General features: G+C 40.6%; 1 long non-coding RNA gene across 1 annotated transcript in view; it reads right to left on the bottom strand.

The window, feature by feature from the left end:
- LOC110978848 (uncharacterized) overlaps positions 1-16,919 on the bottom strand; it is a 72,348-nt gene that overhangs the window by 40,499 nt on the left and 14,930 nt on the right. The window lies entirely within an intron of this gene.

Genomic DNA, 16,919 nt, shown 5'->3' with positions numbered 1-16,919 from the left:
GAGGGCGGTCGTGGGTCACAATACCTAACCGCCCTTTACAAAAAGATCAGAAACATCTCAACCCACTGAGGTGGTAAATGGTCCAGTCCATAATCACAAAAATGTCCACATCCCGATCTTGCCTGTGATCTGACGAGATAATAATACAGTGAAATAAAATGCTCATTTTCATTTTAAAACACAGATAAAAGTACACGTATAAAGATTCGCAGACCCTGGGGAAGTACATGTATGTTCTTTCCCCATGATTCTGAGTGACAATATAGCTTAGTTGCTACATAATACGTACAGACTCAGATATAATGAATTACTAATGGGCTTTGTTTGAAGTCAATGTTACTATTGCTGCATTACCGTGGCTTAGCCTCGAATCATATCGTTCATGACATGACCTATCATTAATCTTCGTGGACCGTATATGCAGGAGGAACCGCCATTGCCAGCCCCCAGCTATTAAACCGACACGGTCATTAACATGAACAAATATGCGGTAAGCGTTAGGAGTACTGTAGTAAGTTAGACATGCCAAGCTTGAAACATAATGCATCATAACACACGTATGTATTTCGTATTATACATGAAATACATTACAGTGACACTTTATACCAGTGAGTTGGATGGTTCCCTAAAAGAGACAGCAAGATAACAATACATGTATAAAGGAATCAGAAGTGTACATGTATACCATTTTCCTCGGGTCCATTTCATGGGAACAGAAAATGCCTGCTCAGCAAAAGGTTATAATACTAATATGTAGGCCTAGGCCTATATTACGTGGAACTGGGCCACCATGACATTGGAACATGGTTCCAATGTTTTATAGCAGTGAGTTATTTTTGGTAAGACACGAATGGTGGCAGTTGTATGCGACAGCACAGACGTTGCTTCGTTACCGACAATAACCCAAAGTACCCATGTAATCACCATTCAGGCAATGACTGGCGTTCCCTATAGCTATGCACATTGTATTTCATACCGAGCCAGGTTCCCTGGGGGTATAAATAAACGCTTATCAATACCCTTCGCGACCTTCATAAATCGAAATTTCAGGTTTTGTACTTTGACTTTACAGCTGGATATATCACGATTCTACCCTTTGGGCATTCAACGCTTTGGGCATTTGACTATTAACTTTTCATCGGACGACAGACCTGATTCAGCCGACTACTCGTGTCAGAGTCTAGACTTAATTAGCTTGCCATCCATGTCTAACAATTTTCGTGCAGTGGATATAAACAGGTGGTTTTCCGTTGTCATGCATCGCCACCATCTTTGTCTTGTTACCTAACAGGCTTTAGACCAAGAGTTTGGTTTGAACCCGACTCCAAACGTCGCTACTCCATACGTGAGTCTTGGGCTTCGTATTGTCCATTTCTTTGTCAAAACGTGGAGGTTCAATCTCCATGGTCAAACGTGAAGATAGAGACCCACTTTTTAAAGTTGAATGCAACTTTTTGGATATTGAATCTACCATCGTCTACCTTCAAAAATTGGTGTACAAACCCTCGGGCGGATTCTCGAGTAAAACCCAACGAACTACTAGCTTGCAACCGTCAAATTGGCTCCATAACGATTTGGACTTAAAAAACAATATTTGAAAAATTCAGTCGGCGCCACGGTTCACTTCCTGCCTGAATCTTAGCATCCTTGACATACAACACACGCGGAGGTCGACACTGATTGGCCCACGTTGTTCCAGTGGTCCCAACAGACTGCTCGCGCTAGTCTTAATTACTCCAGATAAAACGACCGCGGACAAGGCGAGAGGTCCCTGGGGAAAGGTCATCCAACTATGCCGTTTGCTGCTGGTTTTCCGGGGCGGTTGTGGAATATCTTGGGCCTGAACAAATGAAACAATTTCATTGAAGATGGGAACTTCCCTTAAGAGCATAATATATACAGCTTTATGATGCCATATAATTTACTGTGGAAATGAAGGCAAGGCCAGATAACACGAGCAAAATGAGCTTTAATGTGGCAATCAGCACAAGTGAAGAGGAATTTAAAAACAGGCGTTTTGTGTAATACGTGTTGTTGAATGTTTATGGTTGTTTGTAATACGAAGTTCGAGATTTCGTTTTTTATAATCTGGCTGACAAACAACTCCATCAGCTACATTAAAATCTAGCGTAGGAGTCGTGAATTGTGGCTTAATTCCAGTGAAAAACAGCAAAACGGTAAAACCTATAAAAGGACGTCCCTAGACCCTGCACCCGTGTTTAATTTTCCAGAAATATCAACAGAATTGCTTTTGTGAAGAATTTTACCAATATTGACATTGATTTGTTCGATGAATAAATTTTCGCTTCACAAAAATGAAATTTAAAATTTTGACAAAAAGAAGTATAGTAATTGCCGTTGTGTTGTTTATGCTTCGATAGAGAACTCCGCATTTTCACGAGTGTGGCTGCACTATTATTGTTTAGTTGTGACTTTTAAGACTAACCTGATTTTGTCCTATGCTTGAGAAGTGGCCCATGACGTAGTGTCATTGGGCAGGTCTCGCAGGTAATATGTATTATCACCCACCCTGGAATCACTAACGCCTTTTCGGCATTACAGCTTAGCGTTGCGGGGTTCAAGTGGGGAGAATCCTGATAATGTTATGACGTGCGACTGCCCTTGATCTAGACTTGCTTAAAAGTCGTTAGTTGTGTTCTGCCTGCGAAATTCAGTGGAAATCTATCGGCGCAGCTGTAGCCCTTTAATTTATTAACTGGCCGAGTTTTGCCTTATAATAAGCAAGATGGGGAACGGGGCAACCAACGGCCCCGAGCAAAGATTGAAAAAACGTATAAACCGACTAAATCGTGACGTGTGGAAGGCAAAACCAAACGAATTATCAGCTTGGCACCAAGTCTAGCCTTGATCTTACACTGAACAAGATAGAACTAAAGGGCTAAGATTTGCATGCACTTGGCTGTTGACATGGTATCGAATATCCCTCATGCCATATTTCCCCTCTTGCTAAATGGATTCTTGCTAGCTCCCGTCTCATTTTCAATATTTGTAGAGCTGTTATTCTAATCACGGAGATACGGTATCGGTCTCCCTGGCATAGTTTATTCACCTGTATCCTATTGCAGTGTAAACAGGGGCAGCCATTTTGAAGAGCGCACGATGGGTAGTTTTACCACTTCGTACACAAACAGGAAAAGGTGAAAAATCGATGATGGCAGCATGTGCTTAAATTGGATGCTAGGAATAAGAAAACATTTCTAGAACCACAAAATTCAGCAAATTATTGTGATTAAACATTTGCTTCGGTTTCAACGATGTATCGTATGAAAAAATGATTTGTCTATTCTGTTACAAAAAATGTAGTGGTGCATATGAAAGCTATTGCACAAAAGTGCAATCGATCCTTGGCAGTGTTTCTGGACAGCCGGGAAAACGTTTCCGCTATTCCAAGAAGCCTTTCTGACGGATACGTATACATTGGTCTCGTTTCTGGACTCGCTATTGTTCAGTGTCCTCGTTACAATACTGTATTGCAAGACTCGGATATTCGGTCAGCTCAGAACACCATAATGAATTCACGTTCAGTGCTATAGCGAAAGATATATATCTACGGATTCTGAGATCCAGAAAGTCCGGCCACAGAGTTCACAAGAGCCTACAGCTAAATAAATTGATTGTGATTAAAGACAAGAGGCTCTCGCGTGTCTATCAAAGACTTAATAACTGAGACCCGTGCTGACAAATTGGGAGTTGTTTACACAGGTCCCACAAGCCGCTTAGTGCGCATGCACGTGCGTCTGATTGATTGTTATCTGTCCAGTGCAAGGGAGGGCGCGGTTTATCATCACGATTTGATGAGAGGGGAAGGTTGGAAACAGGAGGTATGTTCCCCGAGTCATTTGCCATCAGATGGCGCGTGTATGAACGGCTTCAGCGTTATCGATTTTGGCGGCAAATCGGACGTGAATAGAATAATTCATCACGTGCAGAGTTGAGAAGCTTCTTGTGACCTCTGTCTCGGAGTAATCAAAAACAGACCTGTTAATCGGTAAACAGAAATTAACATGAGTTACTGTGAAGCTCACAATCAGACTGTGAGGTCTACAATTAACAAGTTATCTGTTGTAGTTTGAACATGACTGCATGTCAACGTGAAGAAACGCACAACCAAGATGGTCTACTCACAAATGACGGTTAATCAGTGGTAACCATATATGAGCACGCTGGCTCGAAATTGAAACAGGTGTAAAAATTGAAACGGGTGTAGCAATATAACAGTCGCTTGTATGAAAAACTGAGGTAACTGAATAGGAGCTGTGTTTGTTTGGATTTTAACAAACTGTTTGGAACTTCAAATTAGGAGTGGTTGCGTTTAGAAAATTTTTTTACCAATAATCATTATATAATGAAACAATGGTTTGTGAATTTCAAGGTGTGCGAATTACCTAATCGCTATCGCATTGAATGTAGAGATACTGCATTCTGTGATGTCTTTAAGTATCCCAGAAACATCATTAAGCCGGTATGCTAGTAAGGACAGAAATATGATCGCAACCAGCTGCGGTTGTTATTGGCCATACGCTCCGAAAATTGCCGTGATTGAGTGTTCACTAGTCTAATCCATAAAAAGGTTCCTACGTGATTTGACTTAATTTGCTGTATAAATGGCAGTGTGTTGTGCTGAAAATTTCTAACTAGTCATTTTTATTTGTAGAAACCACGAAATTGATATCAAAATACGGTTGTATCTCAGTTTAAGGTGGGTTTGTTCAACAAACAGGTTCTTCTGTTCATTCAGTTGCCTGTGCGACGTATCTTCATGTTCGTGCAAAAGGCAAGGACTATTGGCATAGTTTGGTATTTTCTCCTTAAATCTACTTGTGCACATTAAAATCGCACATGTACATGTCATATGCTTATCAACTCAGCTTACTTATTACTCTTATCATGGACCTTACAGAATGAAAATAAAAATTAATTAATAAGTAACTACTTTCAGTAATGACAACGTGCAAGCTAAATTGTATTTAAAATGTAAATATATCTATATATATCTGAACGTACATTGCAGGAAAATTGTTTTGTATGAAACTTTAAAAAGAAGCAAATGTATTGTACAATCGTTTTCTAATAAAACAACTGAATGATTGATTGGATTTGCAAGGTACTTGTTTCTTGAATTTGGCTTCTGTGTGACTACTCATGCATCCTACAGTTTGACATTCTAACCCGCCACTCCAACGGTTCGGTCTGTTATAAATTGCTGCAATTTATCGTAGATGTAGACAATGCCTGGAGTCTTTATGAGCCGTGGCCGCGAATCCCGACGATCAAAATAATGTGGTTACTAGAAAGCGTCAAAAGGTTTCAAGTATTCCTAATTTAGAGCAGTGCTAATCAATGCAAAAGTAAACAACTGAAGTTGGGTTAATTTTCTGAAAAAATAACGAAATTGTAACTTTCACTGGAATACGTTTTCACCAAACTGAACCAAACATTATGAGCTCCTTAATGCTTGCGTCAAGGGAATAGCATGACTCACATAATATGGAACTTTGTACCGAAACACTTGTAAGTTGAAAGATGGCAGCAAAGATACAGTTGAGTCTTACTTTAAATCGGCAAACAGACAGGCCACAAATGCTTTTATCGGTTCAGCGGATTTATTGCTCACCATAGACTGTGAACTGAACTAAATCAGCAAGAAAATCCGATTTTTAGGTGATTTGACGAAGAATTGCTTTTTCCCTCAGTTGACCGGTTCAATGAATAAAGTGACTTTAAATGGCGAAAAGTTCAAGCTGGTGCGATTTACCTTCAAACCATGTTCACCATTCAAAGCTCTCTAATTCTCCTCTTTCCCAAAGCTGCCACCCAAAAAGAATACTTTCAGACTCGTCAATCAAAACCAATCCTAAAACATCATCTGGGAACGCTGCGATGAAAATACACGCGTCCCGTCTGAATGATCAAAGATTTCAGTATAATCGTCAAAGTCATTCGCATGGAGTTCACTGCCCGTTATTAACTGAATTCCCGGTCACTGCCCCTTTGTAATCCCCGTCGATGCACCAATGTCCATCTTGCAATTCGGTCGACTGTTTGGTAAGAGCATCCGTCAGTCTCGTCAAGATGAAGATGACCCCTCTCATGTTCCCATCGACAACGTACATTGAGAGAGCAGGATAGTTGGGCGAGGGTCCGAAAGGCACCCGAGTGGCAGAATCTTCAGATAGCCTGCCGTCGTTTCATTGGGCTCTTGGCAGGCTCATGAAAAACGTTATTTGGCTCTACCTCTTGAATAAGCGCGTCGAGGGAGGAAGTAGACATGAGGAAGACGACGCGCTTTGCAGACAAAATGAGATTAAACTTTTGTCGATTCTACCATGTTGAGAGTGGCTTTTGAGATTCCAAATAATTCAGGAGAAAGTGAAGGGACGAGATTAGTGTTATGTAGCGACTGGCTGGTGCTTGCAATTAATGTATTCAAAAGACGACAATACACAAGGTAGAAGTGTACTTACAGAACGGCTGGACTGTGTCGATACGTGTTTGGGATAAGGACATTATGAAATCAAGATGAAAATTGGCATGAAGCGAGAAAGTACTGAAAATGTGACACCCCAGGCCATGGTGATGTACGCAACAGTATACCACCACGAAGCTTTTTTCCATCCTTATTTTTCGAGTTGTTTGCTTGAGAAGAAGGAAAAGTCAAGGACAAGCAAGGATAGAGGATGCAACCACGCGACAGCGAGAGAACCACTTGTGCCTCGGCAAAGCAAGATCTAAGTGGCGGGGAGGCAGCGCCGACGGCTTTGGATGCAAATGGGAAGAGAAAACACAAAGGAGAAAAGAGTTATGGTCACCAAAGAAGAGTGGATCGATGCCTGCCGAGTCTTCAGCCCCATTAAATTGATAATATTTGGCGGTGTGAGATGAAAGAGGGTGGTACAGATTGATATGCGTACTAATCATAGTTTGTGTTCAGCCATTATGATAGTGTTTATCCTTACACTTCACTCTACTAGGCAATAACCACAAAATGCCGAGCCTCACATTTCCATTTCCCCAGAGAACAGTAGGCCTAGCTATGCAGCAAAACAGACACATCTTTACAAACTGAACCGCTTGATGTAAATAAACGGAGAAGAAAATTATGCATTTTTATTGCATACAGTTACTTGCAGAGGTTAAAACATGCTATTATCCGGTGTCATCAGGTAAATCAGCTCACAGCGTGAATATTTCAGGAGTGTCGACCCTCTCCGTTGTGAGAAGAAGCCAAAATAATCATCTGAATTTTGGGCTTTTTTTGTAACTATGGAGTGTGGGCATTGTGCAACAGTGGAGTAATTTGTTCAGCGTGAATGACAAAATCAGGGCACGTCCAGTTGAATTCTTCTAGAAGTGCACGGGCATGTCTATTTTACCCACCGCCGTACAAAACGTCCTAAAGTTGATTACAATGCAGACTTGCGCTAAAATTAGGCCCTGTCTCAGAGTCGCCGAGCAAAATGTCTCCAATCAATCGAATAGGGTCGGAGAATGGGCGTCTCTTCAGACCTGCTGTCCAAGAATTGAATCAAGGAATCATTTAAGGGCAGAACAAAACGAAGGGCTGGATAACGAAGAAGGGAAAAGAGACACCAGGGAAAAGAAAGGAGGGCATTTGGCCCGAGAACATGAACTGCATAAAAATTTAATTTCTTCGACTGTACCATCTGTGATTTCTCACCGGCAATTTTACCAAGGAGCCCCTTCTGGTCGCAGCGCAGAGCCATGCCGTGAAGATGCCATAGTAGCCCCAGGGAGCATGATGAGACAGCGCCGAATGACGTCGATCCGCCAATGTTGCGTCCCTTTGGAGCTGTGTCTAATAATAGACAGGCTATTTGGGAATTCATTGAGGAGGAGAGGAGCCAAGAAAGGCAAGTATGTCTGCATGAATCTCCTAGAATTAGACTCTAAGGAGCCCCTTGAGTTTATATATAGAGGCGATAATGAGAACAACTGGCCAGGAGCCAGGATTTGTTCTGCTTTGTGTAGCCAAGAAGACAAAGCCCTTAAAGTCCCAAACCTTATTACAACTATAAAAAGAGACAGAGGGTATTACAGCGGTTTGATGAATATTAAAACTGGAGGAGCCGGAAGAACTTTGCAACAATGTAAATGACACTATGCCTGCCTTGTTTTACAAAGAAACATTTTCAAATAACATCTCAAAGACTGCAACAATATTCCTGATATTATACTAATGAAATGGGTACAATGAAAACGCTTCATATTTTTTTTCTTCAGACCACTCTCATTTTGTCTACAACGTGTATGGGCGGCCAATGGTTTCAAAAATGGCACCTTTTGGTTTGCTTTCGATTTTATCCCAAATTCAATCAAAATGCACATCTGTCTCATTAATTTTACATTGGGTTGTATTTTCATTTAGTATTTGGTAGTACCTGTATTACTATCTGCTGTTCTGATAGCTGAGTGGGATTTTGAATACTTTGTGAATTATTCTTTCACATTTGTACTGACGGCCAGCCGTAGTTTTAGCAGTTACTTGTAGGAAAAACACGACTGTGACGTCAACAGAACAGACCCTGTTCGCAATTATTCCATTTTTTCATCAAACTTGACCAAAGTCATATGAAACAGAAAAATTTAATTAATGGCAAGGAGAGCAATTAAAAAACACAAATAAAAAAGCAAATAAAAATTGATTCACGATAACAAAATGATCATAAAAACCCAATCCATGAGTCCCTTATACATGTAGTACATGTCAATTCTGTTTCAAGCCCTTTATGTGCTTCATGACAACGCACGTATGTTAGAAAAACGCTTTCGCGCCCTGTTGATGTATTTTTGGCGCGCAAATACGCCGCTGGGTTTGAGGGGGTGCTTGAAAGCCACTCTTGTACGCTGTCTTGCTCCAGGCAGAGGCAGACGTGTGAAAGAAAAAAGAGGAACTCCTTGACTGCGTAATCTTCGTCACCATAGTAACCATGTGAATATAACACCTCCTCCAGAGCAACTTGGAAAGACCAAACAACTTACAGAGGCCTGTGTCAGGGGAAGACGGCAAAGGAGACAGGTACATTTTACACAAGGGGAATAAGCTTATATGGAGACTGCTCTCTACTTCTACAAACGCTGGCTATTTAACCATTTTGCGCGTCATGATATTAAAATTGCAGATTTTAGGATAGTCAGTGCAGTGTGTGGTAAACCGAATCATACATAGTAGATAGATAGGAACGGATTGTTTTAAAATAATGGCAGTACATACTTAAGTTGATTTTTTTGTGTACCTATGGATCATATTAAAAGTTCAGGTGTCATTCACGGATTTTCATCTCACTGAAAAGTGACCGAAAATCCACACACGATAAACTAGCATCGAACCATCAATGTTCGCGCAAGAATATAACAAATGCCCTAACCATAGACTTATCCAACCAACATAAGTTTACAACATTTAACAATGCGGTACTTACAAAAGAAAATACGTCTGTTGTTAAGACAAAAACTGATCAGCAGCCCTGAGAGAAACAACTTGCGAAGCGACCCGAGAATAATCTCCCGACCACAAATTTGCTGGATTGATGAACAGTACAGTTCACTGTTCTCAGCTGTATCAACATATACCTTGAGCCGTGTAATCCCCATCACAGACTGCGGTACCTCTACACAATTACCCCGTGGAGGTTTTTGACACAGAATTGCCCTTGCTCGGTGATTGAATTGAATTTCTCATGAAGGGTGCAGAGGACAAGATGAGATACGATATTTTTCAATACAGCGAAGAGGACAACAGGGGGCAATCCAGTCAGCGGTTAATAGAAGACACAAGGTTACATGTATTGCTTTAGGATTTGAGTTTTGGAAATGTAAAACTGAATAGCGAATCCCGAGACGCATTCGACAGACTGTTTTGAATCCGGCATATTTTGGAATGTCATCATATCAACTACCTCTCAATGTTGTGAATTTATACACTGCCCCGCTTTCTTTCTTTTTTGTCATTTATTTATCATTTATTTATTTAGAAAACTTGCCCAAACAAATTATATTTGTTCTTACCTTTGGAGTGGGGCGGACTTGCAATCTAATAATTGAATTCTTTCCTTATATGTTTCCGTCATTTAGATAACGATGTTATCAGATAACAGGTTACAGTACTGGTTGTATCGGTGCAAAACCAAGGCTAACATTAATTGATGACTCCAGTCGCACGAAATAGGCCAGTAAATAAATAGGGTTATTAAGTTTGCGCCTTTTATACGGCCAATGAACGATTACAGATTTACTTTGCTCAAGTACAATTAACGCGCTCGATTTGAGAAAAAGGTCTGGGGTAAACGTGAGTAAATAATCAGGCATCGAAGGAAGGTAACCTGAGCGTAAAATAGGTTTCTATGGATGACTAGTTATTCCAGTCTCCGTACGTAATAAGGTTTTACCAAACGGTCAATTACAAAAGGTGAAACCCCTTACATTCCAAATTGCTCCTTTAATATAATTATGATAGTTTTGGGAGATGCAGTTTTTGAGTTATGTTTAATATAGTATTCCCATACATATCCGATTCAGAAAACCATTTGTCGGTGAGGTAAAATGCCAATGAAATACCAAGAACCTTTGATATCAACGGGTTTACCTCGTGCACTGGTAAGAATTTGTCTCCCCAGATTTCTACATCTGCATGATTGTTCAATTGGTCTTAAAAACCACTTAATAACCGACGATTTACTGAGAGTAAGACGACTTGTTCCCAGTTAATACTGACGTAGAGGTAATTCTATTCGATCTCAAAATGAAGGCAGTGCAAAACAATATGACTCAAAACAATGGGTATGAATTACGTCACGTACAACAGATTCTAAGTCTTCAATAAGCCAGTTTTATTCCAATTAAACTTTGCTTTAATCCCAGTGATTCGCATGTGTGTCGATCAACACCATATAAAGAAGTCTGGTTTCAAGAGGCCTAATGCAGGGGCTAAGCCTTTGTGTGTTTGTATTCTCACCGAGTCTAGCGGGTAGGACACAAAATTTGTAACTATTTTCTAGCTTCGAGTACGAAGATCGAGTACTTGATAGCGAATCTGAGTTTGGATAACGGAGCCATATGTAAAAAGATCATGTACCAGGGTGGTATCTCAGATTTTGTACTTGAATAATTAATATCTCTTATAGCCTTCTTCAAAATTGCAGCATACGAGGCGAAATAACCTTACAGGGAGTTAAATTATTTTCAAACCAAGTCAGTTTTTTAAAATAAAATTTGCTTGGGTTTTTTGGATGCTGTAAATGATCAACTCCACCTTTACAAATTTAAATTTTCAAAAAAAACAAAAGATTTAGAGTGGGGAGTCTTGTGTGAGACTTCTTTGCCCTATAATTCCAAATCATGAATAAACATAACGGCGTTCCATTTAGAGGAGGTAAGTAAAGTTTCAAAATTTGAATTATTGAAAGAGCTTTGACCTGTGAATGATCCTACTTTTAAGCACCTATATAAAACATACATATCTGTATGGCATTGACTGACATGAACAAACAGATGAACTCTAAACAATCCACCAGAACATGCCCGTATAATAATAAACCGTCGCTTCTTTAAGGCGCATACATTTATCTTCTTATGAGTACTACAAAACATGCGCGATATATATTTTGAGCATTCAACTACGGTAGGGTATGGCGATGATGTGTTGGTCAACGATTTAAAAGACCACTATTAATTATTTTAAGGCCTAATTTCATACTACTCATGCGCAGAATGCATTCAGCTTAGGGAATTGATGCATGTGGCGGCAATATGCTGGAAACCCGCTTCCAATATACATTGCATGACGTTTTAGCTGGTCACCCGCTTTTGCTATGCGAACATTATTTTTTCTTTGCTCAGTCATGCTCTGTTCTTAGTTGCTCTATGACTTTAATGCCTGATCTCACAAGTAATCAGTCCCACATAGTTTATTTTCTGGAATCTGAACATTTATTTACGTTTTTTGATAATGTAAACACAAATCCCCGTTATAGGCCTAAGTGTGTGTTAAACTAATGAATGGCTTTTATACCAAACCTTGTAAGTATCAGATCGGCTTGGAAAGGATGACGTTGACTAGGGAAATAGATATCACATTGCGTCTGTAACATGAATCTGACTTTGATGTATACCCGAATAATCATATCACAAGCTCAAAGCCAGTAAGACGTAAGACACGCAGCCTCAATGAACACTGACAGGTGCCTGCTTGCTACGACCAGAGTCTACGGCGCCTTAGCCGCTGGGTCGCTTATAGCTCGCTTAGCCTACACATAGACGACAACATGACCCTCATCAATTTCTCCCCAAACTCATACGACAGCATTGCCTTCAAAAGGCAGGTGAAACGACCCGAGCTTATAGTCATTAGTACTGATGTAAGGCCCGCCTGAGGCTCACGTAATACACTCCGTCATCGTCCCTTCGCCAAATTGGAAAACTTGATGCTGTTTTCGGACATGACGTCAACTTTTGTAAGCCAGGACAAAATCGATTGAGATGTTTGCCTGCTTCGGCCTATCCACGTATGTGATTCACGTTAATCGGTTTTCCCCCGCTTGATTATATTTGCACCGGCGCAAAATACAGGTAACGAGTTTGCAGAACGGCGTTAGCCTGGGTTGTATATACGGTAGCTTCTGGCAAAATGGCCAAGGGGCATGATGGCATACATCATCGGGCTAATCGCAAAAAAACACGCAAATGGAAGAGAAATCTTGAGGTAATGAAGCCAAGGGACGAATGACGCTAACTTGTCATCGTGACGTAATAAAATTGAAAGGTAAACAACCAAGTACACCTTAGCCAATACTCGTCAAGCGTTGTGACGTCACTCGTTATTTACTCCAGAAAAGAAACCCATTTATGATTGGTTCATAGTCATGCATTTTTAAAGGCAACGGTAAGCTTTTTTGGCCCTGGATACTTATTTTGCGCGAAGTTAAAATCCACTGTAAACGCCGGCGAAGTTGTAGTTGTCAATTTCAAATCAAAACATGGTCATTTATTAATTTTTCTCTTTCGAAATACTGAGAGCTGAAAGTAAATGCTTGATTGCACCCAACCTTGCTAACAACTCATAATAAATGATTATAAATTCTCAAGTCTAAAGTGAACAAAATGAAATTCAATGCAGTGCGTATTAATATCGCAACCTTGTGCGTCCTCCTTATAATTCCTTTCTTCATCTTTTACAAGAGGCCTTAGTGAGCAATATAATGAAGACTATAACACTTAAACGAAAAGAGGGGCCATATCCCATCCATATCAAGGCATTTATCATTTTGGCTATGAGAGATCCCGTTTCCAATTTTATTCCGATCAATATTCGATCAATTGGCGGGCGTGAGGCACCGCGCCGTTTTTAATTTGCCGGGGCACGACGAGACCCTGAAGGGAACGTGCTCTGCTATGCAGGACAGAGGACCTCAGTCATGTCTCGGTCGAAGTGAGATGGAGACGTGACTGTGGGGGTTGATGCTATACCTAGGGAATCCGAGGGAGGTAGCTTACAGGGGACATACTGATGGCCCAGGAAACTACGCTGGGAAGTTGTAAAGGTCGGCTGTCTATCCTTATCATCTCCTGATTTTACCTTGGAATTTGCAGCCACGCCACATATTTGCAATCTTGAAATGCGACTACAATTGTGAGAAATGGTAAATAGCTCTAACCTTGACACAACGCGTCCGCAAGTTGTGTGTAATCCCATTTTTTTAGTTCAATTTAGTGATTCGTATCAAAATTCTGTCCGTGTTGTTCTTAATCGGCTACAGCTTCTGCCATCTTAAATGATTATTTGATTTTCTTATATTGATACATCACATCATTGTGAATAAATGTGATTGGTATAATAATATCGTACAAAGAGGAATTTAAAAAGCATTTAACCTAATAACAACCCTTGCGGGCACATTCAGCACCTGAATAAAATTGACCCGTCTGTTTCCTCACTCCTCACTCTGGTATTTGAACCCTGTCTGGCCAGATAAACCCTGGGCCCAAGATCTTTGTTAAATCACTTTGCAAGGCACCGTTTTATTTTTGTTTGAGGCAGCCAAGTACTAATTCAATTACCTTTCGAAATGTAAATCAGGCTGTGGTAAACCTTCTACTAAGCGCGGGATTGAGACCAATTTATTCTTTGCCTATAGCGTAGGTTTTTAATGATACTTCAACTCTACTTTATGCGACATAATTCTGAAAATCATAATCCATAAATAAGCAAATATTCAAGTGCTACTTACAACTGTTGAAGATATGTCAGTCTTTTTATGCAGCCACTATACTGTAAGTATTAATTTTACTATATTTTGCTCAGATAGCTACAAATGAATCCTAGTCCTAATTGTACAAATTACGACAAAGGTAAACTGCATGCACTGTTTTTTAATAAAACATCCAGCAGGACGTTTCGACCAGAAAAGGACCAGCTATCCAAGCCAAAAAAAGAAAATTTGAGTGACAACTCCATGTGCTTTAATCTACGCTACAGGAGCGTCGCAGCGCAGTGTCGAAGACGGGCGCACTGTGAGTCTGTACATCGGCGGCACAAACTGAAAAACATCCCGCGGGCTGAACGACGACCGAGGGACTCGGTTTACCACGCGCCGAATTACTGAATCATCACCCTGGGCTGGAATATTGTCAAATTAAATTATTTTAGTCGGTGATACACAACCTAAAAACTTGTCTTGTCTCCAATTCCGTGGGAGGGAAGTCGCTGAGAAACATGCATTAGGCGGTGTACCAGCGCTGCACGGGGGCCATGCATTCGCCGTGTTCGTTGTGTCTACTGTGTAATAAGTCTGAGAAAGACTTCACGGGAGTGACGAAGCGTGATCTCGCGAGGGAAAAAGAGATTTCATTGTGGGCATTCAATCAATAGGCAAGACGAGGGAGTGTTCAATTCCATGTAAGATTCGATTTAGAAGACGCCGAACACTTCATGAATGACGAGGTCACTTTTGTCAAATTTATTCCATGGAAAAAAATGCCTATTATACAATGTGTTTGGCGCGTATCGTTGAATCACAGCGGGAACGCTTACGAACATTTTGACACAAGGCCAGCTCAGCCACATGTGACATCCATCGTGATGGTGTGCGCCGATTTTTTTTTTTTTTTGAATCGGAGACTGTACTAAGTCCATATTTTCACAGACCAACGACGCAAGCATTGTTCAAGCGTGGCTTATGGGAGGTTTACATCAAAGGACAAGACATGTTTTTCAGAAAGTAGTACTTGATGGCGTAGACTGGTACTTAATAAGTCCAAATGGTGTGCCAAGTGTGACGGCGCCAGAAAGCCCGCAAGGAGACAGGATCCATGTGACAGCGGGAAGAAATTGATGTTGATGCTTGGTCTTTATCGTTGTCGCCTACGATATCCGAACGGTCTTCCAAGCTGTTCAATCCAGGTTAAGAGACTGATAAATTGTTACTGAAAAAGGCTAATGATAAATCACCAGAGTCCAACGTCCTCCAGGTACAAGGCTCTTTTGCGAAACGAATGACATTTTGACCCTGCAATTGGCGGATGTGCTCAGGATACTAATTTACAAATCCTAAGTTTTATGTATTTATCACGAATGTCCTTATCCGCTCAAAATGGCGTCAAGTTCAATTACGCATCGCCACAGGTTAATTTGCAACTTGGTTGGAGAGGTGACAAATGATATATCGTGTGACATTATGAGGCAAATAATACACTCGTAATTGGATGGGGATTGAGTTTCCATGTTCAGAGAGCAGCTTATAATGAAAAAAACAATTTGGACTGGTCAGAAATTGTTTGAAAAAAATTAAAGAACGAACATCTCACGTGAATTATGTCAATTAGTAACTTCTATGAAAGAAATACGAAAATCAGTCAAAGTTGGCCGGATGTAGTGGAGAAACTCTGCTGAATTTCTGCGACAATTTTATATAACCTACTCACACCAACGCAATCTGGTAATGATATTCACTGCCGTGCTTCAAACAGCAATGAGGAAATAGCTTCTGGATATTCACTGCCGTGCTTCAAACAGCAATGAGGAAATAGCTTCTGGATGGGGCAATCAGACGATGATCGATTTAATGTTTAATTTTGTACAGTCAATGTCTCCTTTCTGTTCGTTGGTCGTGGGCTCTATGTCCTGTCTTGTCCACTTTTGTCCGGTATATGATATATCCACAACTCCATGCATAATTTGGAGGTATTTCTTCATTTCACCATAATTCCAATAGTTTTTTATGTACTATGAACAACTAAGGCTAAAGTTATTTGTCGTTTTTGTACACAGATTCCTTTAAAGCAATTTCATCTGGACATGAAGCCATACGGCCGGCTTCCCCCATCGACCCGACGGTGTAGAGACCGAGCGATGCAGTCAGGCATGCCATAGCCGGAATATGGACCTACCTCATCGGCGAGTGTTGAATGGAAACATTGCGCCAATATGCAGTCGCTAAAGCTGCACATTCAATCTAGTGCCACCCACATCCGTAAAAAAATGCATTAATAAATGAACTACCCAAAACTCTCCTACACTCAGTGAATCTTGGCTTTCAATTTAGACTGAGCAGCATTTTTAAAATTGCAAAACTGGTGAAAAATTGAACAAAAATTAGACATCTAATCGTGACATTATCTGCATACATCAAGATATGCTTGATGGATGAAGTCTTAAAGGATGCCTTTCGGTGATATTAATTTGGCTTTGCATTTTGGTATATTCATTTGGTACTAGGCTTTGTCCTTACAGGTCGGTGTAAGGGCAGAACTTAAGTGTGTTGGGTCTAACGGTCTTGTTCAAATTGAATGGCGCCATATGTACAAGTCTATGTAGCGGCCTCATCACCTGCATGCCCATGACAGCTCACATCAGATTCTAGGGTCTTCAACATAAATTATGTTAC

This window comes from Acanthaster planci, linkage group LG15 (assembly GCF_054643075.1).
Source record: "Acanthaster planci isolate LZ-2023a linkage group LG15, COTS_SCS, whole genome shotgun sequence".
NCBI classification, from domain to species: domain Eukaryota; kingdom Metazoa; phylum Echinodermata; class Asteroidea; order Valvatida; family Acanthasteridae; genus Acanthaster; species Acanthaster planci.
Note: the sequence above shows the minus strand (reverse complement) of the source record. Positions and strands in the feature narration are given on the sequence as shown.